General features: G+C 49.2%; 1 pseudogene; it reads left to right on the forward strand.

Moving 5' to 3' along the window:
- The first annotated feature begins 8116 nt into the window (after positions 1 to 8116).
- Positions 8117 to 11566, forward strand: part of LOC103070065 (WD repeat-containing protein 49-like) — a 53065-nt pseudogene continuing 49615 nt past the window's right edge.

Consider the following 11566-nt stretch of genomic DNA (forward strand, 5'->3'; position numbering starts at 1 on the left):
GCACAACTGTGAATTTGCTAAAAGCCATTAAACTGTACACTTCAAATTGAAAGAAAAAAAAGACAGTCCAGAAACCAAATGCAGAATGAACATGCAGGAGGGAGAGCCAGGGACCTCCAGGATTGATGAGAATCCTCCACTGGGGGAGGATAGACATCTCTTGTCTCTTTTTAAACGCATCAGGTTTAAACTAGGTAGAGAAGTTTTTTTTTTTTTTTTTTTTTTTTTGCGGTACGCGGGCCTCTCACTGCTGTGGCCTCTCCCGTTGCGGAGCACAGGCTCCGGACACACAGGCCCAGCGGCCATGGCTCACGGGCCCAGCCGCTCCGCGGCATGTGGGATCTTCCCGGACCGGGGCACGAACCCGTGTCCCCTGCATCGGCAAGCGGACTCTCAACCACTGCGCCACCAGGGAAGCCTGAGAAGATTTCTAATAAGGAAAACTTATGCGAGACTTAAGCAAGAAAGGAAAGGTAGGAAATATTATTGGGTGAATGGAAAAGCATCAAACTTATTTGCTATTAAGTGAAAAGGAAAATTAAAGGGGAAGAAAAACTGCACTAGGAAAATGGCATTTGTCTAAAAGACAAAGACCAACAAATTCTCAAACACAAAGGGAAGAAAAGAGAATACCAGTCGCAGGACTTCCCTGGTGGCGCAGTAGTTAAGAATCCACCTGCCAATACAGGAAACACGGATTCGATCCCTGGTCCAGGAAGATCCCACATGCCATGGAGCAACTAAGCCCATGAGCCTCAACTACTGAAGCCCATGCGCCTAGAGCCCGTGCTCCGCAACAAGAAAAGCCACCGCAGTGAGAAGGCCGTGCACTGCAATGAAGAGTAGCCCCTGCTCGCCACAACTAGAGAGAGCCCGTGCGCAGCAACAAGGACCCAACGTGGCAAAATTAATTAATTAATTAATTAAAAATTAAAAAAAAGAATACCACTCCTACAGTAGAAAGGAAATGTGAATTAAGAAAGCTAGATACAAAAAGAAAACGGTAATCTGACTGAATTAGCACATGTGAAATTGCCATGTAATACCATGTGTTTCTCGAAGGTGGCTGGAACCAGACTCTTTCCTTCAATTTGTTTGAAGTACAATTTACCTATCATAAAATTCACCCATTTTAAGTGTACAATTAATGAGTTTTGATAAGTTTACTGAGTTGTGCAATTATCACCATAATCTAGTTTAAGAACATTTCCATCACCCCTATAAAATCCCTCTTAACCGTATACAGTTATTTCCAATTCCTACTTCCAGCCCCAGGAAACCACTAATCCACTCTCTGTACCTACAGATTTGCCTTTTTTGGCCATTTTCTGTAAATAAAATCATACGATATATGACCCTTCGTGCCTGGCTTCTTCCACTTAGCAAAGTGGGGCTATGCTTTCGAAGAGTGTGGACATTATTTCCCACTGATTGCCAGTCCCTAGACCCTGCTTTCTCAGCCAGCCCATCTTCTCTTGCTTTTCTCAGTCCTATGTGCCTTGGAAAGTGGAAGGAACAGTACTGAGATCCAGAGCCAGTGCTGACGAAGGGGTGACCACACACGGAGGGCTGGAGGGAGGAGAAAACCCAGCCGGCGCGGGTCCTACAGAAACGGCGCCCAGCCGAGAAGAGCCGTCTGTTGGGTAGAATTCCCCAGGGGCTCCTGTCCTTCCTTCTCGCCCTGCACCTCAGAGGGTATGTTCAGGGCCTTCCCGAGAGGTCAGCCTTGTGAGCTGCCTCTGGGGAGCCTGTTCCCATGGAGAAAAGGCAGAGGACAGTTCTGGGCTCAATGGGTTGCTCTGGCCACTGACTCTTGGTCCGTGTGCCACACCCAGCTCCAGGCACCCACCCTCCCTCTTCCGGAGCCTCTGGTCTGTGGCTTCTGCACAGCGGGTTAGGGTTATCTTCGTCTCCGCCTCTGAACTAAGCATAATGCCTGGAAGGTCTAAATGAGAAGGAATCACCCTTCGTAACTAACATGGTGCTCTTTCAGCACTGCTGTGGCTTTATCCCATTTTTACATCCTCTTTTTTGGCCTTGCCATGGGGCATGTGGGATCTTAGGGGATCTTAATTCTCCGACCAGGGATCGAACCGGCCTCCCTGCAGTGGAAGCACCAGAGTCTTAACCACTGGACCGCCAGGGGAGTCCTCCGTCCTCCGTCCTCCGTCCTCATATTCTTACTAAGGGCTTCTGCAGGGGGAGAAGGAGGCCTGAGAGAACTCCTCAAATTCCACCCAGTCTGCTTCCTTGCCCCCAAGACCGGCCCTGAACCCCACACAGGGTCCTGACAAAAGCTCTGCTTCCCCAATCCCAGCACATCTGCTTCAGAGCCGGGCGCACCATTTCCAAAGCCAGGGGAAAAGAGGCCATTACCCTTCCCGGTACCACACTCAGCATAGCTTCCAACTGAAATCTGATTTACAGTGAAGTATACACTGTTTTCTCTGTGAAACCTCTGTGGCTATGCAGGCAGCATATTCTGATTTTCTCAGAAATATCCAAACGAGGTAGAAACTTCCACACGGTCTATCAGCCAGGACACCCAGGAGTTGCTTGTTCTGGTATCAGCCTGGAGTTGGTGAAAAGGGAAGCGAGCCCCCCGCGCTCCGTACCCACCACGCCGCCCCACACAAATGTGGTTTTGTAAAGACGCACCTGTCCTGTGAACAGGGGGCTCCTTTCTCCCTCTTGAAATGTGTGTCCAAAGAACGCCTTGGATATTGTTACCAACTCTTACTTGACCTGCTGTGTGATCTTCGTGTTAATTAGCTTTTTTTTTTTCTTCACTTCTAGCTGAACTACTACGATTCGATCAAAGCCGTCATTTCAAGCTCCATGCATGAGCCCCTGCTCTAGTCATAGGTGCTGCTTAAGCTTCTCTTAAGTTTGCCATGTTCTCTCTTTGTGTGTCAGGTCCTTGGCTGTCTCCCACCTTTAGAATTTCTGCATTGCAACAGGCATCCCACGCTTTGGTAATAATTCCCAGTGCAGCTCAAAATGGGACATCCTCCCACTGCTGAGTTCTATAAGCTTCACTTTAGGCTGACGGGGAGGCGGAGGGAGGGAGGACAGGCCTATCACAGGCTTCGCACAGCCCGAGAGCTCGATCAATATTTGTTGAGTTGAAATAAGAGCAAAGTCCACTTCAAGCAATCTCAGGCTGTACCATCTGAGCAGCCCTAATGTGCCACATGATATTAAATATACAGTGATAACGACATAAAACAGTGGTCTTGGGGCCTTTGTATAAAGTGGGATTTGGGAATTTTTAAGACTTCAAAAGGCATGCTGGATGTAACAACTGTCAGCGATGGCAGCAGGAAGACCCAGAAACTGAAGACGTTTGGATTTTCTGGAAGCTGGACTTGGATCAAGTGAATGCAGAGAAAGGAGAACCCAGGTCCCAGTTCAGCCTGCCCTTTTACAGCCCCAAATGCACAGCAGTCTGGGCGCGGACCTGACCAAGCAGGTCTTGGGTCTTTGCAGCAGGGAATGTGACAAGTCTGTGCTCTTCACACGCGAGTCATTTTGTCTGGACCAGACAGAAGCTGTACGTCCTGGCACTGGATGAACTCCAAGAGGTTGGTGATTCAGATTAGAAGCGGGAACCAATCCCTTTACATTGGATCATTCCCTGGTTACCAGCTGATGGTCTGAAGTAGATGCAACCTCTGACTGACCCAGGGGCATTCTAACTAGAACACCTAGTGCCAGGCACTGTACTAAGCTCCTTCCATGTATTCCTTTATTTAATCTCCATAATTGCCTTATGATTAGATCCCACTACTAGCCCCATCTCACAGGTGAGTAAACTAAAGCACAGAGTAACTTGTCCTCAGGTATTGTTCAGGGCTTTTTTTTTTTTTTTTCCTGTATTGAAAGAAACCCAAACTCAAATTGACATAAGCAAAAAGGACAATATTTTGGATGTCTTATATAACACGAGAAGGACAGGAAAGCAGCTTGGTGTCCCCCAAGATGGCAAAGAACCCAGCCTCGCACGGCCTCGCCACCAACACAGCCTGGCTGATACTCCGGGGTCCCAGTCCAACCACCCCTGGGAAGGTTCTCATTGGCCAGTTTGGCCCATCTTTGGGACCATAATGATCCACCTGACCGAGGAAGGGCAGGGGCCAAAAAAACCTGGCAGTGCCCATTCAAGCCACGTGATTAGTGTACGGGAAGGGGTGCTTTCCAGAAGTGAGAACAGGAAGAGGGGGATTACTGGTTACAAAAAGTGAAGAATGGCTACTGCCCTGAGCCACGCAACTTGGAAATGGAAGGCCAGGAGCTTGAACCCAGGTCTGCCTCCAAAGCCTGTGCTTGTGATCCCTAGACTCACAACGAGGGCATCACTTAGGAGTGTGTCAGAAATGCAGAGTCTCAGCCACCTCTGGAACTACTGAATCTGTCTGCCTTTGAAAAGAGCTGAGGGTGACTTGTGTCCATGTCAAGTCCGAGGGGCACTCTTTAATCACGATAATACTATTTTTTTGCTAATTTTTTCCCTATCTTTTCTATATTAGTCTTTTAATTAAGTTTTTTTAATTGAAGTATATTTGATTTACAAAGTTGTGTTAATTTCTGCTGTACAGCAAAGTGATTCGGTTGTACATACATATACATTCTTTTTTATATTCTTTCCTGTTACGGTTTAGGACCTTGTTGTTTACCCATTCTATATATAATAGCTTACATCTGCTAAACCCAACCTCCCACTCCATCCCTCCCCCAACCCCCTCCATCTTGGTAACCACACGTCTGTTCTCTCTGTCTGAGTCTGTTTCTGTTTTGTAGATAGGTTCATTTGTGTCATATTTTAGATTTCACATATGAGTGATACCATGTGGTATTTGTCTTTCTCTTTCTGACTTACTCCACTTAGTATGATAATCTCTAGTTGCGTGCATGTTGCTGCAGATGGCATTATTTCATTCTTTTTTACAGCTGAGTAGTATTCCATTGTGTATGTGTGTGTGTGTGTGTGTGTGTGTGTGTGTGTGTATGTATATATATATATATATACATATACCAGACCTCCTTTATCCAATCATTCGTCAGTGGACATTTAGGTTGTTTCCATGTCTTGGCTATTTTAATAGTGCTGTTATGAACATAGGGGTGCCTGTATCTTTTCAAATTATAGTTTTGACTGGATATGTGCCCAGGAGTGGGAATGCTGGATCCTATGGTAGCTCTATTTTTAGTTTTCTGAGGAGCCTCCATACTGCTCTCCACAGCGGCCGCACCAACTTACATCCCCACCAGCAGTGCAGGAGGGTTCCCTCTTCACCACACCCTCTCCAGCATTTGTCATCTGTAGACTTTTTAATAGTCTGTTTTTATCATTGTTTTGTAATAACGTGCCACTTGAAGATCTTCTTAATTCTTCACACTTGCTTTATTAAACTTCATCCTTATTTTGTGAAGCTCTTGAGAGCATGTTGAAGGGCCCCATCCAATAATTCAACATCACCACTATCATATTTAATTTTCAAGTTGATACTGGTGACGATTCCTTACATGTGTCTGGCACGTACTCGTTTATAAAGCATTTTCACATTTATCGTGGTTCTGAGTCGTGGCTGCCCTTAGGGATCTTCTGGGGGACTTTATAAAATCTGATCACTACCTGGGTCTTGCCCTCAGAGATTCTGACTTAATTGGTCTGGGATAAAGCCTGGGCATTAGGGCTTTTAAAAGCTCTCCCAGGGGGCTTCCCTGGTGGCGCAGTGGTTGAGAGTCCGCCTGCCGATGCAGGGGACACGGGTTCGCGCCCCGATCCAGGAAGATCCCACATGCCGTGGAGCGGCTGGGCCCGTGAGCCATGGCCGCTGAGCCTGCGCGTCTGGAGCCTGTGCTCCGCAACGGGAGAGGCCACAACAGTGAGAGGCCCGCATACTGCAAAAAAAAAAAAAAAAAAAAAAGCTCTCCCAGGGATTGTAGTATGTGGCCCAGATTAAAAGTACTGTTCAAGGGGTGTGGCCCAGGTACTTGTATCTTTTAGACATTTCCCAGTGACTTTAATTTGCAGCCACGGTCGAGAACCACTCACATATATTTATTATTTGATCTTCATGGTAGCAGGTGAGGTATGCATGTGTGCACTCCCATTTTACAGATGAGGACGTGTTAAGTCTAGCGAAGTTTGCCCATCAGGTCACTTAGCTGGAAGAAGTGGAACTGGGAGTCGACTCCAGTTTTTCTGACCCAACGCCTGTATTCTACCTGCCATACCCTAGACTTGGCTTGGTAAAGCCCTATCCCACAGGCCCTGGGGCTTGTTTGGGGCCAGCCTCATTTCAAAAGGAGATTCTGACCCTTGAGCAGAATAAACCTCTGAACCATCATCATTCACCCTAGGGTGGTGAGAAAGTTGTAGCCGGTAGAGTCTGGCTCGATATGCTTTGTGATCTCTGGGTGGGGTCCCTGCACGTCCGGTGGCGGCAGTAGAAGCAGCAGCAGCCGGCGAAAAGAACAAGTGAGGAGGCCAGACACAGACACGCATGGCCACTACCCGGCCCAGCCCGGCAGACAGGAGGAGTGCAAGGCTGGGAAGACAGGGCTTGCGCGTTCATTACCCAGAAGGCAGTTATGACTTGGGTCTCTTCCTACACGAGATCTACTCCAGGTATTTCATTTGCTGCGATGGCCTTTACCTTTTTCTCTTGGCCCTCCTAACTGCCCTCACCTTTTCTCACTCTTCCTCCCAGCTCCATCCCCAGCCCCACTCTTGGATTTTAAGGGCCTGACTTCACCAAACAGCGCATTTGTAATGAATAAGATATTTAACACCGTCTTCAGCAACTCGTTGGCCACCCACGTCGCGACAGCCATTTCTTTTATGAAGCCTTTCAGCTGAGCTGCGCCGGAGCATTTCTGAGCTTTGGGAAAGCTGAAATCTTAGGGTTTTTCCCCTCCTTTCCTGTAGAATCTTGTTCCAGTGGCCACTGAACATCACGGAAAATCAGTAATGAGTCGTGTCCAAGGTCTCAGCCACCTATGAAACACCACCTTGCTCCTTTCTTGACAGGAATCTGACAGAGGCCCCGTCCACCTCTGATTCATAGCTTTGGAACTCACATTTATCTTTCAAGGAAAGCTTCCTTTATCAATTTCTGATTCACTGACATTTAAATCACCAAAATGTTCGAAAGAGATGTGCTGTGAGTATGAAGTTTCTTGGGAATTTTCATTAGACTTTCCTGGAACTAGGGAATCATGACTTTCCAGAACGGTAATGGATAGGAATCCTAAGAAACTGAAAGTCAGCATTCAGAGACTGAAGATGCTCAGAATTCAGCGTTTGTTGTGACAGAACAAAAATCAATGAATCCGGAAGGAGGGTCTCTGGGTTCTAGCCCTGGCTCTGCCACTCTCAGAGCGGTGACCTCAGGCCTCAGTTTCCTCTCCAGTTCAATATGGAAGTTGGACATAAGGGTCTGTCCAGCTCACATTCACAGATCCTCATTCTGCTGTAAGGCCCCTGTCCACCCCCTCCTTCTCACATCACAGAAAGCACGGGACACGACAGCTGCTGACAGCTCTGAGCCACTGTGCAGTTTCTCTAGAGACCTAGATAACGCTACTGTAGAAAGAATCACTCCACCCCAACCCCCAGTCATCATCACCGTATTGATAGTTTCTCTGTGTTGGGTGCTTATGATGTGTCCGGCATCATTACCAAGATGAGAATATGGGGGGGCCTTTGGAGCAAAACTCCTGGAAGAGTTGCCTCTACTTGCGCTTGCCTATGCCTGCCCTCCCAGCCTGTCTAAAACACACTCGAACCCAGTTTTGTCCCTGCCATGCCACCAACATCCCTCCTGTAAGGGCCACCAGTGCCCCTCGTGTGGCTAAATCAGTGACCGACCCTCATCCCACTTGCTCTCTTAACACTTGAAGTCGCAGGTCACTTGGCTTCCTTCCTGTACATCTCTCACTCGGCTTGAGGACTCCAGCCACTCTTGGTTTCCCTTTCATCCCGCTTATTGCTCCTTTTCTGAGGCCCTCACTTGCTCCTCTGCGTGGCGTAATGTCCATGACGTAATGCTGGAGCCCCCAGAGCTCAGTCCTTGGTCCTCTCCTCTTCCACATCTGCGTCACTCGCTTGATGATGTTGTCAAGTCCCAAAGGCACATCTCCAGTCTGGCCCCCTCCCTGAAGTCTGGCATTTCCAGCTGCCTTGGATCTATCTCTAAAGGACTCCTCCAACTTGGGTGTCTCACAGACGTCAAAATGAAACCCAGACCTGAATCCAGACCTTCTCCCTCACACCGTCCTGCCCGTGTCAGCTGGCTCTAGGTCCATCCTTCCAGTTGCTCTGCCCAGAATCCAGTAGTCACCCTAGACTCCGCTCTCTTGCAACCTGTTCTGACCTGTTGGCCCTGCCTTCGTAATACACCCGGAATCTGGCCTCTTCTTCCCAGCCCCACTGCTACCATCGAGTGAGAACCACTATGGTCCCTTCCCTGGATCACTGCAAGAGCCTTGCTGCTCTCCCTGCTTCCATCCTGCCTCTGTAGTCTATTCTCTACGCATCAACCAGAGATATGCTGTAAACGAAAAGTCAGATCTGTCCAAATCCTCCAGGGCCCTTTGTGTCAGCCCGACCCTCACGTCTCTGACTTGTCCCTCACTTCCTTCCTTCCTTCCTTCTCTCTGTGCCAGTCACACAATTTCCTTGAATATACTTAGGATTTTTTCACTGCTTTGTCCCTGTTCCTGGAAGGGTCTCCCTGCAAATGTGTGCATTGCTCACTCCCTCAGCCCCTTGAAGTCTTTGTTCAAATGTCATTTCTCAGTGAGGCTCCCTTGTCCACTTTATTATATATTGGAACATCCCAGTCCCTGCCCTTGGCAGTCCCTATTTTTCTTACTGTGCTCTGCCCTTGTTTAAATCCATGCACCTAATCCCCTTCTAATATAATATCTAATTCATCTATTCTGTTTGTTGTTTGTGATCTGCCTTCCCTCATCAGAAGGCAAGCCCCTCAAAAGCAGGGCTTTTGTCTGTTTTGCTCACTGTTTTGTCCCACACACTTAGAACAGCACATGGCACGTAAATAGGTGCTCGATAAACATTTATGGAGTGGGTTCCTTTATGAAGTCAGAATTCATAACAAACCCATGTCTCTCCCAAAGCAGTGCTCTGAAGCATTTCGCACCAGGAGAGCCGAGATTCTGTAACGACAAAAGCTCTCCGAGCGTTTCCTCCTGTGCCCTTCTCCCATCTCCCCGTCCGCCAGCCCCCCCGCCCCGCCGACACATCCCCACAGCGTCCTACACCTGTGTCATGCTCAGTCGGGTATGTATTGTGTTCCCTCACATGCCGCCCCACACACTCATACACTCCACCATATGCTATAGCCCCAGCACCCCCAGCCCTGAGTGGTCACTAGAGACCATAACCCTGTCAGGAGAAAAGGTAGATGGCTCATCTACCATCCCACAACCCCCTGCAAATTAGTTCCTGTCTCCACTTCTGGTGGGTCCCCTTCCACAGCCCCTTAGGGATCCCCCTTTACATACTCCTGGACTTCAAAACTCCGATTCAGATCAGCCAGCTATTCCCAAACGGCATCATCTCCAGCAAGAGGGAAAAACCATAACAGAAGAGACCACGAATGGCACAGAGGCTCTGCGGCACAGGAAGTGCTTTCAAGTGCATTTGTTTACTTGCAGTGATGGAAGGCAGGACTTTCTTGCTTACTTTGGTTATTCATGAACATGAAAGGGGACATGTCTTGGTCAAGGTCATAGACCAGGCTGGGCCTCGAACGTCCTCTCTCCTGCAAACCTGAGCAGGGTCCCATTTTGTGACAGCAGATCTGTGGGCTCCTGCCACACTGAGGAAATGGATGGAGTGGAGGGAATGAAATATAGGGAGAGGTAAGCAGGAGAGGCCCCAAGGTCACCTCAGAACAGGAAGAGTATGAGCTTTGGGGGGACACCCTCACCTCAGTGCTAACCCCCTGGGATGCTCTGAGCCCGTGACTGTGGCCTCTGGGTCAGCCCTGAAACTGCAGTGGCTTGTCAGAATTCACCCTCCACCAGGACCCCAGAACCTGAAGGCTTAGCTGCTAGTTAGTGTTCTGGGATCTGAACCCGCCTTGAATCTGCTCTAGGTTTCCATGGTGATTGCTTAAACTTTTCATCATCCAGTCTTTCAGACCTTGGGGGAGAGCAATGCGCTCTGGTTTCCATGACAACCACTTAAACATGTATCTCTGTCTGGCTCCGTTGGTAAAGAACTGCCAGAGATCATGCAAATGAACTGGCTGCTCTCCCTTCGCTTAAAAAAATAAAAATACAGTGACACACCTGCTTAGACGTTTCAGATCTCTGCTCATAACAAGAGGGGTGAAAGTGTCAAACTGGTGTTTGTGAAGGGTTTCCTGCATTGCTTTGACATTTCAAGTGCCCACCCAGATACACAGGCTCACGTTGCCATCTGAAGTCATTATCTACACTCAGCACTTGCCCTCCTCTCCCCTCTGCCTGGCAGATGAAAGAGCTGCAAATTCAAGGCTGGTTACCTTCCCGCTGCACGCTAAAGGGGGAAGGAAGGACAGGGCCAGGGCCACTACCCCACACAGCCCTTGGCCCCTGTGGGGAGGAGCCATGGAGAGCAGGGTCCCCCCCTCAACTCACTGTCCATAAACCGGCCAGGGGTGGCTCCGGTCTCGGGTGACAGCCCCAAATAATGTGGAAGTCACAGACCCCAGTCGCTCGGAAATGACTCTGCTTCTCTGTTGGAATTCATGGAAGGGAGAACAGCCACTTGACTCTGAAGAAAAGCTCACGAGGGGAAAGATGAGGGCTCGTTCCCCCACCCCAGACACCTGCCCAATCCTCCCGACACACCCTAAACCAGAGGCCCTGAGAGGCAGTCACGGGCCCAGCAGCCACAGACAGGTGTAAAGCGTGTTCCGAAGCTGGGTACCAACACGTGCAATTCTGGCGGTTTCCAGTGAAAGCTAGAGATTTCCCACTTCTCCGGGAAAATCCGTAGGCCTACCTCAGTCCTACCTCACATGGGTCCGCTGGGTGGCAGCAGCTCCACCCTCGGGAGGTGAAGCCTCCACCCGCTTTGACCGAACTTTTCTGAGTATCACACTCTTCCCCCTGAGTCCCGGAAGAGTTGCGCTTATAATTCGTGGTAACAGACACAAGACGCGGACCAAACCAATGATCCTTCGGCCAATTGCCGAAGTCACAAACGACGGAAGAGGATTCCTATTTGGGGGCGGAGGGACGGAGAGCGGGTGAAGACAAATGTTCTTCCACTTTCGTCCTCCGAGGTCCTTGAGGCACCTTCAAGGCCGAGGTCGGAGGGGGAAAGCCAGACGAGTGGACGGGAGATGCGCTGGTAAAGGATATGCTCATCTTCGGGTGACACTGTCACCAGCTCGGGTCCTTCGACTCTTTAATCAATAGATATTTATAGGAGGCCCAATGAGGAATTCAGGCAAGGCTGTACTGGGACTGCAGGAAGGGAGTGAAAACAAGTAACAGGTGCCCTTGCTCGCTTCCCAAAGCGGTGGCGGGGGGGGGGGGGGGG

The sequence above is a fragment of the Lipotes vexillifer genome, unplaced genomic scaffold, assembly GCF_000442215.2.
Source record: "Lipotes vexillifer unplaced genomic scaffold, Lipotes_vexillifer_v1.1 scaffold760, whole genome shotgun sequence".
NCBI classification, from domain to species: domain Eukaryota; kingdom Metazoa; phylum Chordata; class Mammalia; order Artiodactyla; family Lipotidae; genus Lipotes; species Lipotes vexillifer.